The sequence below is a fragment of the Cherax quadricarinatus genome, chromosome 15, assembly GCF_038502225.1.
Source record: "Cherax quadricarinatus isolate ZL_2023a chromosome 15, ASM3850222v1, whole genome shotgun sequence".
Lineage (NCBI taxonomy): Eukaryota > Metazoa > Arthropoda > Malacostraca > Decapoda > Parastacidae > Cherax > Cherax quadricarinatus.
Window position 1 is genome coordinate 43,460,576 of NC_091306.1, and position 21,201 is coordinate 43,481,776.

Below are 21,201 nucleotides of genomic sequence, written 5' to 3' on the forward strand. Positions count from 1 at the left end.
CATTCTTGGCTTCCTGAGTGCCCTACGCCCGCGCCCCTACCCACATACGCCCGTCCTGGGCGTCACTGGGGCGTCTAAGCTCCTAGCCAGCGCACTGATCATAATTCAACGAGGTGTCAGTGGGAATCTTGTCAGCCGTGGCTGGCACTAACATCTCTAACATGATGCCACGAAATTCTTGCCCTTGTGGCCAACGGCACTGCGTCTGAGCTCCCGTGCTAGCCGCTCAGGAGCTCCTGTGCTCGCCACTCCGAAGCTCACATGCTCACCGCCCAGGAGCTCCCGTCCTCGCCACTCCGAAGGTCACATGCTCACCGTCCAGGAGCTCCCGTCCTCGCCACTCCGAAGCTCACATGCTCACCGTCCAGGAGCTCCCGTCCTCGCCACTCCGAAGCTCACATGCTGACCGTCCAGGAGCTCCCGTTCTCGCCACTCCGAAGCTCACATGCTGACCGTCCAGGAGCTCCCGTCCTCGCCACTCCGAAGCTAACATGCTCACCGTCCAGAAGCTCCCGTTCTCGCCACTACGGTGCTCACATTCTGGCTGCCCCGGAGCTCATGTGCTCAAGCTTTATCAATATGATTCACGTTTCGCCAACTTTTATCAAGCTTTATCAAGATTTATAAGCTTTTGTAAGTTTTATCAGGCTTCATTAAAGGTTATTAACTTTCATCAAGCTTTAATTTATTTAAATCTTTAAGAATATAAATCTTTCTAAATTCGATCAAGCTTCATTAACCGCTATTAAGTGTTAAATTAGACACTTGTGCAACTCTTGGGTATCTTTATTAAGGAAACGTTTCGCCACACAGTGGCTTCATCAGTCCATACAAAGGAGAATCTTGAAGAACAGGAGTAGAATGAGGTAATCAGTCCCTCAACCTTGAGTCGATGTGGTCAGTCCATCAATCTTGAATAGAATACGGCACACGTGCGGAGAAGCAGCTTATAAACCGTATGGCAGGAGAGGTGCAGCAGTCGTAGGTGGTGTCACATTTGTTCAATGTGGAAGTAGGTCGTGCCCAAGAATTAGGTAAGCGGAGAATTTCTAAGTATTATGTGACACCACCTACGACTGCTGCACCTCTCCTGCCATACGGTTTATAAGCTGCTTCTCCGCACGTGTGCCGTATTCTATTCAAGATTGATGGACTGACCACATCGACTCAAGGTTGAGGGACTGATTACCTCATTCTACTCCTGTTCTTCAAGATTCTCCTTTGTATGGACTGATGAAGCCACTGTGTGGCGAAACGTTTCCTTAATAAAGATACCCAAGAGTTGCACATGTGTCTAATTTATCAACATGTCGGTTCTCTGAACCATTCATCTACAAACGCTATTACGCTTTATAAAGTTATATTTCGTCAAACTTTACCAACCAGGGACCAGGGGAGGGGAGGGAAGGGACCAGGGGGAGTTAATGGGTGGGACCAGGGGGAGTAAAGGAAGGGACCAGCGGGAGGGGAGCGAGGGACCAGGAAAAAGGGAGGATAGAGAGAGGGGTGGGAGAGACCAGGGAGAGGAACGGATCAGGGAAAGAAGAGGGGGAAAAGAGGGAGGGACCTTGGGATGGGAGGGATCAGCGGGAGGGGTGGCATCAGGGGTAGGGAAGAGACCAGGGGATGGGAAGGGGCCAGGGGAGGGACCAGGGAGAGGGACCAGGGAAGGGATCAGAGGGAGAGACCAGGGGGAGGGATCAGGGGATGAGACAAGGGGGTGGAACCAGGGAGAGGGACCAGGGGGAGGAGCCTGTAGTAGGGGAGGGACTAGGGGAGGGACCAAAAGAGGGACCTGGGGGAAGGACCAGTGGAAGGGACTATGGTAGGGGAAGGACCAGAGGGAGGGAAGGGACCTGGAGGAGGGACCTGGAGGAGGGACCAGGGGGAAGGACCTGGGGAGGGACCAGGGACAGGGACCATGGGGGTACCAGCCAAGGGACCTGGAGAGGGACCAGGAGGAAGGACCTGGGGAGGGACCTGGGGAAGGGCCAGGAGTAGGGACAGAGGGAGGGACCTGAGGAGGAACCTGGGGAGGGAACTGAAGGAGGGACCAAGGGGAGGGACCAGGGAGAGGGACCTGAGGAAAGGACCTAAGGGGAGGGAACTTGGGTTAGGGGAAGAGACCTGGGAGAGGGACCTGGGAGAGGGACCTGAGAGAGGGACCTGGAAGAGGGACCTGGGAGAGGGTCCTGGGAGAGGAACCTGGGAGAGGGAACTGGGAAAGGGACCTGGGAGAGGGACCTGGGGCGGTGAGGGACAAGGGGGAGGGACCACTGGGAATGACCACTGGGAGGGACCAACGGGGGGACCACTGGGAGGGACCACTGGGAAGGACAAGGGGAGGGACCACTGGGAGGGACCAACGGGGGGACCACACGGAAGGACCAGGAGGGGACCACTGGGAGGGACCAACGGGGGGACCACTGGGAGGGACCAACGGGGGGACCACTGGGAGGGACCAACGGGGGGACCACTGGGAGGGACCAGTGGGGAACCAATGGGAGGGACCAGTGGGGGACCACTGGGAGGGACCAGTGAGGGACCGCTGGGAGGGGCCAGTGGGAGACAACTGGGAGGGACCAGTGGGGGACCACTGGAAGGGACCAGTGGGGGTCCACTGGGAGGGACCAGTGAGGGAGGGACCATGGGGAGGAACCAGGGGGAGGGACCAGGGGGAGGGACCTGGGGAGGGACCAGGAGGGATCAGGAGGAGGGACCAGGGGAGGGACCAGAGGGACCAGGGGGAGGGACCAGGGGAGGGACCAGGGGGGACCAGGGGGAGGGACCAGGGGGAGGGACCAGGGGATGGACCAGGGAAAGGGACCAGGGGGAGGGACCAGGGGGATGGACCAGGCGGAGTGACCAGGGGGAGGGACCAGGGGAGGGACGAGGGGGGACCAGGGGGAGGGACCAGGGGAGGGACCATGGGGAGGGACCAGGGGAGGGACCATGGGGAGGGACCAGGGTGTACCAGGGGGAGGGACCAGGGGGGACAAGGGGGAGGGACCAGGGGGAGGGACCATGGGGAGGGACCAGGGGGAGGGACCAGGGGGAGGGACCAGGGGAGGGACCAGGGGAGGGACCAAGGGGGACCAGGGGGAGGGATCAGGGGGAGGGACCAGGAGAGGGACCAGGGGGAGGGACCAGGGGGTACCAGGGGGAGGAACCAGGAGGAGGGACCAGAGGGTACCAGGGGGAGGGACCAGGGGGAGGGACCAGGGGGGATCAGGTGGAGGGACCAGAGGGTACCAGGGGGAGGGACCAGGGGGAGGGACCAGGGGGGATCAGGGGGAGGAACCAGGGGAGGGACCAGGGGTCCAGGGGGAGGGACCAGTGGAGGGACCAGGGGGGACCAGGGGGAGGGACCAGGGGGAGGGACCAGGGGATGGACCAGGGGGAGGGACCAGGGGGAGGGACGAGGGGGATGGACCAGGGGGAGGTACCAGGGGAGGGACCAGGGGGTACCAGGGGGAGGGACCAGGGGGAGGGACCAGGGGGGACCAGGGGGAGGAACCAGGGGGTACCAGGGGGAGGGACCAAGGGGAGTGACCAGGGGGAGGGACCATGGGGTACCAGGGGGTACCAGGGGGAGGGACCAGGGGGAGGGACCAGGGGGGACCAGGGGGAGGGACCAGGGGATACCAAGGGGAGGGACCAGGGGGAGTGACCAGGGGAGGGACCAGGGGGTACCAGGGGGAGGGACCAGGGAGAGGGACCATGGGGAGGGACCAGGGGGAGGGACCAGGGGGAGGGACCAGGGGGAGGGACCAGGGGGAGGGACCAGAGGGAGGGACCAGGGGGAGGGACCAGGGGGAGGGACCAGGGGGAGGGACCAGGGGGAGGGACCAGGGGGAGGGACCAGAGGGAGGGACCAGGGGGAGGGACCAGGGGGAGGGACCAGGGGGAGGGACCAGGGGGAGGGACCAGGGGGAGGGACCAGTGGGAGGGACCAGGGGGAGGGACCAGGGGGAGGGACCAGAGGGAGGGACCAGGGGGAGGGACCAGGGGGAGGGACCAGGGGGAGGGACCAGGGGGAGGGACCCGGGGGAGGGACCAGGGAGAGGGACCATGGGGAGGGACCAGGGGGAGGGACCAGGGGGAGGGACCAGGGGGAGGGACCAGGGGGAGGGACCAGAGGGAGGGACCAGGGGGAGGGACCAGGGGGTGGGACCTGGGGGAGGGACCCGGGGGAGGGACCAGGGGGAGGCACCAGGGGGAGGGACCAGAGGGAGGGACCAGGGGGAGGGACCAGGGGGAGGGACCAGGGGGAGGGACCAGGGGGAGGGACCAGGGGGAGGGACCAGGGGGAGGGACCAGGGGGAGGGACCAGAGGGAGGGACCAGGGGGAGGGACCAGGGGGAGGGACCAGGGGGAGGGACCAGGGGGAGGGACCAGGGGGAGGGACCAGGGGGAGGGACCAGGGGGAGGGACCAGGGGGGGGGACCAGAGGGAGGGACCAGGGGGAGGGACCAGGGGGAGGGACCAGGGGGAGGGACCAGGGGGAGGGACCAGGGGGCGGGACCCGGGGGAGGGACCAGGGGGAGGGACCAGGGAGAGGGACCATGGGGAGGGACCAGGGGGAGGGACCAGGGGGAGAGACCAGGGGGAGGGACCAGGGGGAGGGACCAGAGGGAGGGACCAGGGGGAGGCACCTGGGGGGGGGACCAGAGGGAGGGACCAGGGGGAGGGACCAGGGGGAGGGACCAGGGGGAGGGACCAGGGGGAGGGACCAGGGGGAGGGACCAGGGGGAGAGACCAGGGGGAGGGACCAGAGGGAGGGACCAGGGGGAGGGACCAGGGGGAGGGACCAGGGGGAGGGACCAGGGGGAGGGACCAGGGGGAGGCTCTCAACGGTAATATTATCTAAGATTAAGACGTACAAGGAAAAACTTGTCCACCTATAACTTAATTATTTTTATCTTATATTATGTAAACTTTCGTGTGTGTGTGTGTGTGTGTGTGTGTGTGTGTGTGTGTGTGTGTGTGTGTGTGTGTGTGTGTGTGGGTATGTGGCACATCAGTGTACGTGGCCGTACATTAGTATACATGTGTAGTACATCAGTGTACGTGGTGGTATACCTGGTTAGTACATCAACAGGACTATTGAGCATGTATCCCGTCAGCCGCACCGTCAAGTGTCCCCTGAAGCACAATGTCCACAACAATGTCCTCAGCTGAGGATCCTGGTGATACCATTCACGTACTTTAACAAAGAGTCACTCACAGCTCTACATACCACCTGTCACAGAACACATCGCTAGCCTGGATCCCACACCTGCCATGGATGTCAAGCCTGGCATTAGTAAATGTCTGTGGTGAGCTAGTAACGAGGAATGATCAACACAACTTGACAATCTCGTAGAATTTGTAGATGAATGGTTCAGAGAACCGACATGTTGATAAATTAGACACATGTGCGACTTAGGAATTCTTCGCTTGCCTAATTCTTGGGCACGACCTACTTCCACATTGAACAAATGCGACACGACCTATGACTGCTGCACCTCTCCTACCATACGGTTTATAAGCTGCTTCTCCGCTGATGTGCCGTATTCTATTCAAGATTGATGGACTGAACACATCGACTCAAGGTTGAGGGACTGATTACCTCATTCTCCTCCTGTGCTTCAAGTTTCTCCTATGTATGGACTGATGAAGCCACTGTGTGGCGAAACGTTTCCTCAATAAAGATACCCAAGAGTTGCACATGTGTCTAATTTATCAATCTCGTAGAAAAATGAAGCCAGGAAGACATAACGTAGAAGATACTTAGAGGGCAGATACTGATTTTCTTTTTAAAGGAATAAGAGACATGGGGTAAAATAGAAATTCTGGAAGAGAAGGCAAATGAAGAAAAACTTATATCCTTACGTTCATCAAGTGGGCAAGGCTTTAGAAACTCCTCTCATATTTAGTTAAGATATGGCAGCCAAAACTGGGTCTCGTAAAAACATTAATTTGAGGAAGGTAGATAATTACCTTGAGGAAAAAACTGCATCAGTATGTTCGGTTCTAGAACTGCAAAACAGTGTGCATCAAATATATTGACCTACTGTAGATAAGTGGTTCAGAAAACTGATGAATGAGACACTCGTTAATGAATGAGACACTCGTTAATGAATGAGACACTCGTGGAGTAATTGGGTATCTTTGTTGTGGAGACGTTTCGCCACTCAGTGGCTTCCACAGTCCAATATAGAGAAGAATATTTGAAAATCAGAAGGAGTTCGAGATAATGAGTCCCTCAGACTGCAGTCAATGTGATCAGTCCATTAATCTAGGTAATTATAAATGGAAAGAAATCAGTGGTAAGGGTACGTCTGCTAGTGTTCTCTAAGTAGCGCCTACAGATGTGTTCTGTTTGAAATTCGTATCTATTCCTATTTACACTTAAACATTACTGTCAACTCCCACCATGTGTTCCCTCACACATACCCCAGCACCATGAATGTCACACCAGGACTATAACAATGTACTCTCACCATCTCTCACCATGTTTCTCATCGCACCTACACCAGTAACACATAGACAGTAACGCCAGAAACATCCGGGGTCTAAAAGAAAATTCCAGAGAGGAACAGCACGTGAAAAAGCTTGAGCTTCAGGGCCCCTATTCACGGAGGGGCTCCAGAAGCTACTTCAGTCCACATTGCTTAAAAAAATTGGGCTACTGTATGATGCAGTATTGGTGATACAGTGTTGGTGATACACTGTTGGTGATACAGTGTTGGTGATACAGTGTTGGTGATACACTGTTGGTGATACACTGTTGGTGATACACTGTTGGTGATACACTGTTGGTGATACACTGTTGGTGATACACTGTTGGTGATACACTGTTGGTGATACAGTGTTGGTGATATAGTGTTGGTGATTCAGTGTTGGTGATACAGTGTTGGTGATACAGTGATGGTGATACACTGTTGGTGATACACTGTTGGTTATACACTGTTGGTGATACACTGTTGGTGATACAGTGTTGGTGATACAGTGTTGGTGTTACAGTGTTGGTGGCACAGTGTTGGTGATACAGTGTTGGTGGTACAGTGTTGGTGGTACAGTGTTGGTGGTACAGTGTTGGTGGTACAGTGTTGATGATACAGTGTTGGTGGTACAGTGTTGGTGGTACAGTGTTGGTGGTACAGTGTTGGTGGTACAGTGTTGGTGGTACAGTGTTGGTGGTACAGTGTTGATGGTACAGTGTTGATGGTACAGTGTTGGTGGTACAGTGTTGGTGGTACAGAGTTGGTGGTACAGTGTTGGTGGTACAGTGTTGGTGGCACAGTGTTGGTGATACGCTGCTGGTGATAGTGTTGGTGATACAGTGTTGGTGATACAGTGTTGGTGATACAGTGTTGGTGATACAGAGTTGGTGATACAGTGTTGATGATACAGTGTTGGTGACACAGTGTTGGTGATACATTGCTGGTGATACAGTGTTGGTGATACAGTATTGGTGATACAGTGTTGGTGATAGTGTTGGTGATACAGCGTTGGTGATACAGTGTTGGTGATACAGTGTTGGTGATACTGTGTTGGTGATAGTGATGGTGATACAGTGCTGGTGAAACAGTGTTGGTGATAGTGTTGGTGATACAGTGTTGGTGATACAGTGTTGGTGATACAGTGTTGGTGATACAGTGTTGGTGATACAGTGCTGGTGATACAGTGTTGGTGATACAGTGTTGGTGATACAGTGTTGGTGATATACTGTTGGTGATAGTGTTGGTGATACACTGTTGGTGATACAGTGTTGTTGATACAGTGCTGGTGATACAGTGTTGGTGATACAGTGTTGGTGACACAGTGTTGGTGATACACTGTTAGTGATAGTGTTGGTGATACAGTGTTGGTGATACAGTGTTGGTGATACAGAGTTGGTGACCCAGTGTTGGTGATACACTGCTGGTGATACAGTGTTGGTGATACAGTGTTGGTGATACAGTGTTGGTGATAGTGTTGGTGATACAGTGTTGGTGATACAGTGTTGGTGATACAGTGTTGGTGATACTGTGTTGGTGATAGTGTTGGTGATACAGTATTGGTGATACAGTGTTGGTGATAGTGTTGGTGATACAGTGTTGGGGATACAGTGTTGGTGATATAGTGTTGGTGATACAGTGTTGGTGATACAGTGCTGGTGATACAGTATTAGTGATACAGTGTTGGTGATACAGTGTTGGTGATACACTGTTGGTGATACACTGTTGGTGATACACTGTTGGTGATACACTGCTGGTGATACACTGTTGGTGATGCACTGTTGGTGATACACTGTTGGTGATACTGTGTTGGTGATACAGTGTTGTTTATACAGTGTTGGTGATACAGTGTTGGTGATACAGTGTTGGTGATACAGTGTTGGTGATACACTGTTGGTGATACACTGTTGGTGATACACTGTTGGTGATACACTGTTGGTGATACACTGTTGGTGATACACTGTTGGTGATACACTGTTGGTGATACAGTGTTGGTGATACAGTGTTTGTGATACAGTGTTGGTGATACAGTGTTGGTGATACAGTGTTGGTGATACAGTGTTGGTGATACAGTGTTGGTGATACAGTGTTGGTGATACAGTACTGGTGATACAGTCTTGGTGATACAGTGTTGGTGATACAGTCTTGGTGATACAGTGTTGGTGATACAGTATTGGTGATACAGTGTTGGTGATAGTGTTGATGATACAGTGTTGGTGGTACAGTGTTGGTGGTACAGTGTTGGTGGTACAGTGTTGGTGGTACAGTGTTGGTGGTACAGTGTTGGTGGTACAGTGTTGGTGGTACAGTGTTGGTGGTACAGTGTTGGTGGTACAGTGTTGGTGATAGTGTTGGTGATACAGTGTTGGTGATGCAGTGTTGGTGATACAGTGTTGGTGCTTCTAGATCACATACAGCCACTGAAGTAACAATATAATTTATATCCTACGTTATATCCTACGTTATATCCTACGTTATATCCTACGTTATATCCTACGTTATATCCTACGTTATATCCTACGTTATATCCTACGTTATATCCTACATTATATCATACGTTATATCCTACGTTATATCCTACGTTATATCATACGTTATATCCAACGTTATATCCTACGTTATATCCTACGTTATATCCTACGTTATATCCTACGTTATATCCAACGTTATATCCTACGTTATATCCTACGTTATATCCTACGTTATATCCTACGTTATATCCTACGTTATATCCTACGTTATATCCTACGTTATATCCTACATTATATCATACGTTATATCCTACGTTATATCCTACGTTATATTCTACGTTATATCCTACGTTATATCCTACGTTATATCCTACGTTATATCCTACGTTATATTCTACGTTATATCCTACGTTATATCCTACGTTATATCCTACGTTATATTCTACGTTATATCCTACGTTATATCCTACGTTATATCATACGTTATATCCTACGCTATATCCTACGCCATATCCTACGTTATATCCTACGTTATATTCTACGTTATATCCTACGTTATATCCTACGTTATATCCTACATTATATCATACGTTATATCCTACGCTATATCCTACGCCATATCCTACGTTATATCCTACGTTATATTCTACGTTATATCCTACGTTATATCCTACGTTATATCCTACGTTATATTCTACGTTATATCCTACGTTATATCCTACGTTATATCCTACGTTATATTCTACGTTATATCCTACGTTATATTCTACGTTATATCCTACGTTATATCCTACGTTATATCCTACGTTATATCCTACGTTATATCCTACGTTATATCCTACGTTATATTCTACGTTATATCCTACGTTACATCCTACGTTATATCCTACGTTATATTCTACGTTATATCCTACGTTATATCCTACGTTATATTCTACGTTATATCCTACGTTATATCCTACGTTATATTCTACGTTATATCCTACGTTATATTCTACGTTATATCCTACGTTATATTCTACGTTATATCCTACGTTATATCCTACGTTATATCCTACGTTATATCCTACGTTATATCCTACGTTATATCCTACGTTATATTCTACGTTATATCCTACGTTATATTCTACGTTATATCCTACGTTATATTCTACGTTATATCCTACGTTATATCCTACGTTATATCCTACGTTATATCCTACGTTATATCCTACGTTATATCCTACGTTATATTCTACGTTATATCCTACGTTATATCCTACGTTATATTCTACGTTATATCCTACGTTATATCCTACGTTATATTCTACGTTATATCCTACGTTATATCCTACGTTATATCCTACGTTATATCCTACATTATATCATACGTTATATCCTACGTTATATCCTACGTTATATTCTACGTTATATCCTACGTTATATCCTACGTTATATCCTACGTTATATTCTACGTTATATCCTACGTTATATCCTACGTTATATTCTACGTTATATTCTACGTTATATCCTACGTTATATTCTACGTTATATCCTACATTATATCATACGTTATGTCCTACGTTATATCCTACGTTATATCCTACGTTATATGCTACGTTATATCTTACGTTATATCCTACGTTATATCCTACGTTATATGCTACGTTATATCCTACGTTATATCCTACGTTATATGCTACGTTATATCTTACGTTATATCCTACGTTATATCCTACGTTATATGCTACGTTATATGCTACGTTATATCCTACGTTGTATACTACGTTATATCCTACGTTATATCCTACGTTATGTCCTACGTTATATGCTACGTTATATCCTACGTTATATCCTACGTTATATTCTACGTTATATCCTACGTTGTATACTACGTTATATCCTACGTTATATCCTACGTTATGTCCTACGTTATATTCTACGTTATATCCTACGTTATATCCTACGTTATATCCTACGTTATGTCCTACGTTATATCCTACGTTATATCCTACGTTATATCCTACGTTATATCCTACGTTATATGCTACGTTATATCCTACGTTATATCCTACGTTATATCCTACGTTATATCCTACGTTATATACTACGTTATATCCTACGTTATATCCTACGTTATATCCTACGTTATATCCTACTTTATATCCTACGTTATATCCTACATAATATCATACGTTATGTCCTACGCTATATCCTACGCCATATCCTACGTTATATCCTACGTTATATCCTACGTTATATCCTACTTTATATCCTACGTTATATCCTACATAATATCATACGTTATGTCCTACGCTATATCCTACGCCATATCCTACGTTATATCCTACGTTATATCCTACGTTATATCCTACATTATATCCTACTCTATCCAGTAATATTATCTCCCAAAAACTCTTAAATGATCGTAAACGAGTGAACGCCTAACGAATTTACATCCTCTTCCGTCCATTATGAATGTTAGTGATGGTACCTTTCCCTAACACTGTGTAGGACTTCAGATAAACATGAACAAGTTGTTGTTTTGACTTAGGTAAGTCCTCAAGTTACGCCACTGGTGATAGGATCCACAGTGGAGTATCATGTCACATATTTCCCAATCATTAATTGGTATATTAGTTGCATCTCCCTTTGGATATTCCTTTTCTGATGACGATGACACAGTGACGCACTGGTGACGATGACAGTGACGCACTGGTGACGATGACACAGTGTCACACTGGTGAGGATGATACAGTGACACACTGGTGAAGATGACAGTGACGCACTGGTGACGATGACACAGTGACGCACTGGTGAGGATGACAGTGACGCACTGGTGACGATGACACAGTGACGCACTGGTGAGGATGACAGTGATGCACTGGTGACGATGACACAGTGACGCACTGGTGAGGATGACAGTGACGCACTGGTGACGATGACACAGTGACGCACTGGTGAGGATGACAGTGACGCACTGGTGACGATGACAGTGACGCACTGGTGACGATGACACAGTGACGCACTGGTGACAATGACACAGTGACACACTGGTGACAATGACAGTGACGCACTGGTGACGATGACAGTGATGCACTGGTGACGATGACACAGTGACGCACTGGTGAAGATGACAGTGACGCACTGGTGACGATGACAGTGATGCACTGGTGACGATGACACAGTGACGCACTGGTGAAGATGACAGTGACGCACTGGTGACGATGACAGTGATGCACTGGTGACGATGACACAGTGACGCACTGGTGAAGATGACAGTGACGCACTGGTGACGATGACAGTGATGCACTGGTGACGATGACTCAGTGACGCACTGGTGAAGATGACAGTGACGCACTGGTGACGATGACAGTGATGCACTGGTGACGATGACACAGTGACGCACTGGTGAAGATGACAGTGACGCACTGGTGACGATGACAGTGATGCACTGGTGACGATGACACAGTGACGCACTGGTTAAGATGACAGTGACGCACTGGTGACGATGACAGTGATGCACTGGGGACGATGACACAGTGACGCACTGGTGAAGATGACAGTGATGCACTGGTGACGATGACAGTGATGCACTGGTGACGATGACACAGTGACGCACTGGTGACGATGACACAGTGACGCACTGGTGAAGATGACACAGTGACGCACTGGTGAAGATGACAGTGACGCACTGGTGACGATGACACAGTGACGCACAGGTGAAGATGACACAGTGACGCACTGGTGAAGATGACAGTGACGCACTGGTGACGATGACACAGTGACGCACTGGTGACGATGACACAGTGACACACTGCTGACGATGACAGTGATGCACTGGTGACGATGACACAGTGACACACTGCTGACGATGACAGTGATGCACTGGTGACGATGACACAGTGACACACTGCTGACGATGACAGTGATGCACTGGTGACGATGACACAGTGGCACACTAGTGACTATGACACAGTGACACACTGCTGACGATGACAGTGACGCACTGGTGACGATGACACAGTGGCACACTGGTGACTATGACACAGTGACACACTGCTGACGATGACAGTAATGCACTGGTGACGATGACACAGTGGCACACTGGTGACGATGACACAGTGACACACTGCTGACGATGACAGTGACGCACTGGTGACGATGACACAGTGGCACACTGGTGACGATGACACAGTGACACACTGCTGACGATGACAGTGACGCACTGGTGACGATGACACAGTGGCACACTGGTGACGATGACACAGTGGCACACTGGTGACGATGACACAGTGACACACTGCTGACGATGACAGTGACGCACTGGTGACGATGACACAGTGGCACACTGGTGACGATGACACAGTGTCACACTGCTGACGATGACAGTGATGCACTGGTGACGATGACACAGTGACACACTGCTGACGATGACAGTGACACACTGCTGACGATGACAGTGACGCACTGGTGACGATGACACAGTGGCACACTGGTGACGATGACACAGTGACACACTGCTGACGATGACAGTGACGCACTGGTGACGATGACACAGTGGCACACTGGTGACGATGACACAGTGACACACTGCTGACGATGACAGTGATGCACTGGTGACGATGACACAGTGGCACACTGCTGACGATGACACAGTGACGCACTGGTGACGATGACAGTGATGCACTGGTGACGATGAGACAGTGGCACACTAGTGACTATGACACAGTGACACACTGCTGACGATGACAGTGACGCACTGGTGACGATGACACAGTGGCACACTGGTGACTATGACACAGTGACACACTGCTGACGATGACAGTAATGCACTGGTGACGATGACACAGTGACACACTGCTGACGATGACACAGTGACACACTGGTGACGATGGCACAGTAACACACTGGTGACGATGGCACAGTGGCAATCTGATGACGATGACACAGTGGCACACTGGTGACGATGATATAGTGGCAATCTGATGACGATGACACAGTGGCACACTGGTGACAATGACACAGTGGCACACTGGTGACGATGACACAGTGACACACTGCTGACGATGACAGTGACGCACTGGTGACGATGACACAGTGGCACACTGGTGACCATGACACAGTGATGCACTGGTGACGATGACAGTGATGCACTGGTGACGATGAGACAGTGACACACTGGTGACGATGACACAGTGACACACTGCTGACGATGACAGTGACGCACTGGTGACGATGACACAGTGGCACACTGGTGACGATGACACAGTGGCACACTGGTGACGATGACACAGTGACACACTGGTGACGATGACAGTGACGCACTGGTGACGATGACACAGTGGCACACTGGTGACGATGACACAGTGATGCACTGGTGACGATGACAGTGATGCACTGGTGACGATGACACAGTGGCACACTGGTGACGATGACACAGTGACACACTGCTGACGATGACAGTGACGCACTGGTGACGATGACACAGTGGCACACTAGTGACTATGACACAGTGTCACACTGCTGACGATGACAGTGATGCACTGGTGACGATGACACAGTGGCACACTGGTGACGATGACACAGTGACACACTGCTGACGATGACAGTGATGCACTGGTGACGATGACACAGTGGCACACTGCTGACGATGACAGTGATGCACTGGTGACGATGACACAGTGACACACTGCTGACGATAACACAGTGATGCACTGGTGACGATGAAACAGTGGCACACTGGTGATGATGACACATTGGCACACTGGTAACGCTGGCACAGTGGCACACTGTTGACGATGACAAAGTGGCACTCTGGTGACGATGATACAGTGGCACACTGTATCATCGTCACAATTACACACCGCGTAACACAAGTGGTCACAATTACACACCACCTAACACAAGTGGTCACAATTACACACCACGTAACACAAGTGGTCACAATTACACATAACGTAACACAAGTTGTCAGAATTACACACCACGTAACACAAGTGGTCACAATTACACATAACGTAACACAAGTGGTCACAATTACACACCGCGTAACACAAGTGGTCACAATTACACATAACGTAACACAAGTTGTCAGAATTACACACCACGTAACACAAGTGGCCACAATTACACACTACGTAACACAAGTGGTCACAATTACACACCACGTAACTCAGGTGGTCACAATTACACACCACGTAACTCAGGTGGTCACAATTACACACCACGTAACTCAGGTGGTCACAATTACACACTACGTAACACAAGTGGTCACAATTACACACCACGTAACACAAGTGGTCACAATTACACACCACGTAACACAAGTGGTCACAATTACACACCACGTAACTCAGGTGGTCACAATTACACACCACGTAACTCAGGTGGTCACAATTACACACCACGTAACACAAGTGGTCACAATTACACACCACGTAACACAAGTGGTCACAATTACACACCACGTAACACAAGTGGTCACAATTACACACCACGTAACTCAGGTGGTCACAATTACACACCACGTAACACAAGTGGTCACAATTACACACCACGTAACACAAGTGGTCACAATTACACACCACGTAACACAAGTGGTCACAATTACACACCACGTAACTCAGGTGGTCACAATTACACACCACGTAACACAAGTGGTCACAATTACACACCACGTAACACAAGTAGTCACAATTACACACCACATAACACGTACAAGAGTAAGAGAGAAAGGTAACAGTGCTCTCGGAGCGCATTAAATAAAGGAGACCATTGGGAATTTGCGTAAAAAGTTAGTGAGCAGGCTATAGCAGGCTGGAGCAGGCTGGAGCAGGCTGGAGCAGGCTGGAGCAGGCTGGAGCAGGCTGGAGCTGGCTGGAGCAGCCTGGAGCAGCCTGGAACAGTCTGGGAGAGTCCATAAGGGAACACTAACGCTCTCCCTTCCTTAACCCCAATTCAACTCTTCCGTTCTCCCAACACAGCATCCCATCTTTCTTCTCTCACTGCGCATCATTTACTTGCCCCTTCTTCCTCTCCTGAACTTTATCTCTTTCCTCTTATTCCTAACGCGATATCGTACTAATGAAAATAAGATACCAGATACATAAAGCAAATTTCTTAAATTTGTTCTCAACAGATAAGTGAACCGCAGATATAAATCCAGATGTACTTCCAGGCCTATTGTGTATCCATATCCTCTAGCGCTGCCATCCACAGGATGGATACGGGATGCACAATGAACTAGCCACTTTGGACTCTCTCTCTCTCTCTCTCCCTTTCTCTCTCTCTCTCTCTCTCTCTCTCTCTCTCTCTCTCTCTCTCTCTCTCTCTCTCTCTCTCTCTCTCTCTCTCTCTCTCTCTCTCTCTCTCTCTCTCTCTCTCTCTCTCTTTCAAATTTTCAACTTTTTTTTCTTAGGAGACGAAGACAATGAGGAAATCTTATTCAAACCTTTCAGAAACGGAATGAATTTGAATCACTCAGAGACTAGGATTAGTTTGAAGTGCTGAACGAGTCTATTTGAAGTGCTTAACGAGTCCATTTGAAGTGCTGAACGAGTCTATTTGAAGTGCTTAACGAGTCTATTTGAAGTGCTGAACGAGTCTATTTGAAGTGCTTAACGAGTCTATTTGAAGTGCTGAACGAGTCTATTTGAAGTGTTTAACGAGTCCATTTGAAGTGCTGAACGAGTCTATTTGAAGTGTTTAACGAGTCCATTTGAAGTGCTGAACGAGTCCATAAGCCAATGCTCTTAAATGAAACCGAGGCAGATGTGGGTCGCATCCTGGGACAAAACTAACCTAATTTGAGGGAAATGCTCACATAACAAGCGGCTTTCTATATAGTAGTATGTCATTGATGTCGACTATGGTCTGTATACCTTGTACATGTGGAAACATAAACACACATGCAGTTTAATGTGATCCTTTATTGACAACGTTTCGCCCACACAGTGGGCTTTTTCAAGTCACACACAGATCTGTGTGTGACTTGAAAAAGCCCACTGTGTGGGCCAAACGTTGTCAATAAAGGATCACATTAAACTGCATATGTGTTTATGTTTCCATTGTGTCGGTATTTTATACCATTTATTTTCACCTTGTACATGTACTGGTAAAATTAAGAATTATTTTGATTATATATAATTATTATTTAGGAACCAACTGGAACAGGCACTGTGCAGGCACAGGAGTTAACTAGATAAATTGTACCTTAGTGGGAGGAACTGTCAGAGCCTTCACGCCGGTAAGGTATTGTGTGGTGAGGGAGGACAGGAGCTAGATGTTGCCCTGGACACTCGCTGCCTCACTCAGACACTCGACAAACCCACACCAAAGCCTACATGGACCATTCCTGATGGTAGTGTATCTGCTGTGTCAAGACGATCACTTCAGAGATAGGTAGCCGAGCCAGTAGTGGTGGAAGTAGTCTTGAGATAGTCACAGCAGAACTGGTGGTAACCGAGAGTATAACCACTGGTACACACGAGTAATTAAGATAGTAACAGTAGTAATTTAGTCGAGGAAGTTGTAGTCCAAGTCTTCTATCCAGTGTCATCTCTTGCAAATTCTAAGCTAATTTTTAATATATGGTATATCCTTCCCTCTCTACCTATTTATCAAGCTGGCAGTTGCCGGAGGGAGGAAAAGAGAGCCTTCTGCTTCTCTATTCTTGACTCATACGCATAGATAATTTAGGATAATTCTTCATTTAGATATAAGAATATAGTTATTCTCATCAGATAAAGTCATTGTGTACGCCTTACTCGCATTCTCTCTCTCTCTCTCTCTCTCTCTCTCTCTCTCTCTCTCTCTCTCTCTCTCTCTCTCTCTCTCTCTCTCTCTCTCTCTCTCTCTCTCTCTCTCTCTCTCTCTCACTTAACACAGGATGCAGCTTTTATTTCTTCCAAAGGTGACAAGGACACTATTATCTTGCGTTAATAGAGGTAAGAGTCATCATTGTAAAGCAAACAGAAAACATTAAGAAACTGTCTGGCTAAGATGCTGTGTTAACAGAGTCCAGTGTGTGTGTGTGTGTGTGTGTGTGTGTGTGTGTGTGTGTGTGTGTGTGTGTGTGTGTGTGTGTGTGTGTGTGTGTGTGTGTGTGTGTGTGTGTGTGTGTGTGTGTGTGTGTGTGTGTGTGTGTACTCACCTAGTTGTACTCAACTAGTTGAGGTTGCAGGGGTCGAGTCCAAGCTCCTGGCCCCGCCTCTTCACTGGTCGCTACTAGGTCACTCTCCCTTAACCATGAGCTTTATCGTACCTCTGCTTAAAGCTATGTATGAATCCTGCCTCCACTACATCGCTTCCCAAACTATTCCACTTCCTGACTACTCTGTGGCTGAAGAAATACTTCCTAACATCCCTTTGATTCATCTGTGTCTTCAACTTCCAACTGTGTCCCCGTGTTGCTGTGTCCAGTCTCTGGAACATCCTGTCTTTGTCCACCTTGTCAATTCCTCTCAGTATTTTGTAAGTCGTTATCATGTCCCCCCTATCTCTCCTGTCCTCCAGTGTCGTCAGGTTGATTTCCCTTAACCTCTCCTCGTAGGACATACCTCTTAACTCTGGGACTAGTCTTGTTGCAAACCTTTGCACTTTCTCTAGTTTCTTTACATGCTTGGCTAGGTGTGGGTTCCAAACTGGTGCCACATACTCCAATATGGGCCTAACGTACACGGTGTACAGGGTCCTGAACGATTCCTTATTAAGATGTCGGAATGCTGTTCTGAGGTTTGCCAGGCGCCCATATGCTGCGGCAGTTATTTGGTTGATGTGCGCTTCAGATGTGCCTGGTGTTATACTCACCCCAAGATCTTTTTCCTTGAGTGATGTTTGTAGTCTCTGGCCCCCTAGACTGTACTCCGTCTGCGGTCTTCTTTGCCCTTCTCCAATCCTCATGACTTTGCACTTGGTGGGATTGAACTCCAGGAGCCAGTTGCTGGACCAGGTCTGCAGCCTGTCCAGATCCCTTTGTATTTCTGCCTGGTCTTCGATCGAATGAATTCTTCTCATCAACTTCACGTCATCTGCAAACAGGGACACCTCGGAGTTTATTCCTTCCGTCATGTCGTTCACAAATACCAGAAACAGCACTGGTCCTAGGACTGACCCCTGTAGGACCCCGTTGGTTACAGGTGCCCACTCTGACACCAAGCCACGTACCATGACTCGCTACTGTCTTCCTGACAAGTATTCCCTGATCCATTGTAGTGCCTTCCCTGTTATCCCTGCTTGGTCTTCCAGTTTTTGCACTAATCTCTTGTGTGGAACTGTGTCAAACGCCTTCTTGCAGTCCAAGAAAATGCAATCCACTCACCCTTCTCTCTCTTGTCTTACTGCTGTCACCATGTCGCAGAACTCCAGTAGGTTTATGACACAGGATTTCCCGTCCCTGAAACCATGTTGGCTGCTGTTGATGAGGTCATTCCTTTTTAGGTGTTCCACCACTCTTTTCCTGATAATCTTCTCCATGACTTTGCATACTATACATGTCAGACATTGGTCTGTAGTTTAGTGCTTCATGTCTGTCTCCTTTTTTAAAGATTGGGACTACATTTGCTGTCTTCCATGCCTCAGGCAATCTCCCTGTTTCGACAGATGTATTGAAGATTGTTGTTAGGGGTACACCTGCTCCCTCTCTCAGGACCCATGGAGAGATGTTATCCGGCCCCATTGCTTTTGAGGTATCTAGCTCACTCAGAAGCCTCTTCACTTCTTCCTCGGTTGTGTGTACTGTGTCCAGCACTTGGTAGAGTACCCCACCTCTCCATCTTTCTGGAGCCCCTTCTGTCTCCTCTGTGAACACTTCTTTGAATCTCTTGTTGAGTTTCTTACATACTTCACGGTCATTTCTTGTTGTCTCTCCTCCTTCCTTCCTTAGCCTGATTTCCTGGTCCTTGACTGTTATTTTCCTCCTGATGTGGCTGTATAACAGCTTTGGGTCAGATTTGGATTTCGCTGCTATGTCGTTTTCATATTGTCGTTGGGCCTCCCTTCTTATCTGTGCATATTCATTTCTGGCTCTACGACTGCTCTCCTTATTCTCCTGGGTCCTTTGCCTTCTATATTTCTTCCATTCCCTAGCACACTTGGTTTTTGCCTCCCTGCACCTTTGGGTAAACCATGGGCTCATCCTGGCTTTTTCATTATTCCTGTTACCCTTGGATGCAAACCTCTCCTCAGCCTCCTTGCACATGGTTGTTACATATTCCATCATTTCATTAACTGGCTTCCCTGCCAGTTCTCTGTCCCACTGAACTCCGTTCAGGAAGTTCCTCATTCCCGTGTAGTCCCGTTTCTTGTAGTTTGCTTCATTCGCCATGGCCTTCCTGCTTCTCCCTCCACTTGTAGCTCTACTGTGTATTCAAAGCTTAAAACCACATGATCGCTGGCCCCAAGGGGTCTTTCGTATGTGATGTCCTCAATATCTGCACTACTCAAGGTGAATACTAGGTCCAGTCTTGCTGGTTCATCTTCTCCTCTCTCTCATGTAGTGTCCCTTACGTGTTGGTACATGAAGTTTTCCAGTACCACCTCCATCATCTTAGCCCTCCATGTATCTTGGCCCCCATGTGGCTCCAAGTTCTCCCAATCGATCTCTTTGTGGTTAAAGTCACCCATAATCAGGAGCTTTGCCCTGCATGCATGAGCTCTTCTGGCCACTCTAGCCAGTGTGTCAACCATCGCTCTATTGCTCTCATCATACTCTTGCCTTGGCCTCCTGCTGTTCTGTGGTGGGTTATACATCACTGCAATTACCACCTTGGGACCTCCAGAGTGAAGCGTTCCCGCTATGTAATCACTTTCTTCTCCGCTGCCTCCTCTCTCCAGCTCATCAAAATTCCATCGGTTTTTGATCAGCAGTGCCACTCCTCCACCCCCCTGTTCCCTCTGTCTTTCCTCAGGATCTGTGTGTGTGTGTGTGTGTGTGTGTGTGTGTGTGTACATATACATTCAACAAATGGGTTTAACTTTTAAAAGTTTCAGGTTTTATATGTAACAACTTGAAAATGATAATCAAGTCACGTTGAAACATGAACATGTGTTGAGAATACTGCACAGCAGCACCAGCAGCACCAGCAGCACCAGCAGCACCAGCAGCACCAGCAGCACCAGCAGTAGCAGCAGCACCAGCAGCACCAGCAGCACTAGCAGCACTAGCAGCACCAGCAGCACCAGCAGCACCAGCACCACGACCAGCAGTAGCAGCAGCACCAGCAGCACCAGCAGCACTAGCAGCACTAGCAGCACCAGCAGCACCA

At 48.9% G+C, this 21,201-nt stretch overlaps 1 protein-coding gene across 2 annotated transcripts in view; it reads right to left on the reverse strand.

Moving 5' to 3' along the window:
- The window catches only part of dachs (unconventional myosin-IXb-like dachs), a 663,425-nt gene that overhangs the window by 410,603 nt on the left and 231,621 nt on the right, over positions 1-21,201 (reverse strand). The window lies entirely within an intron of this gene.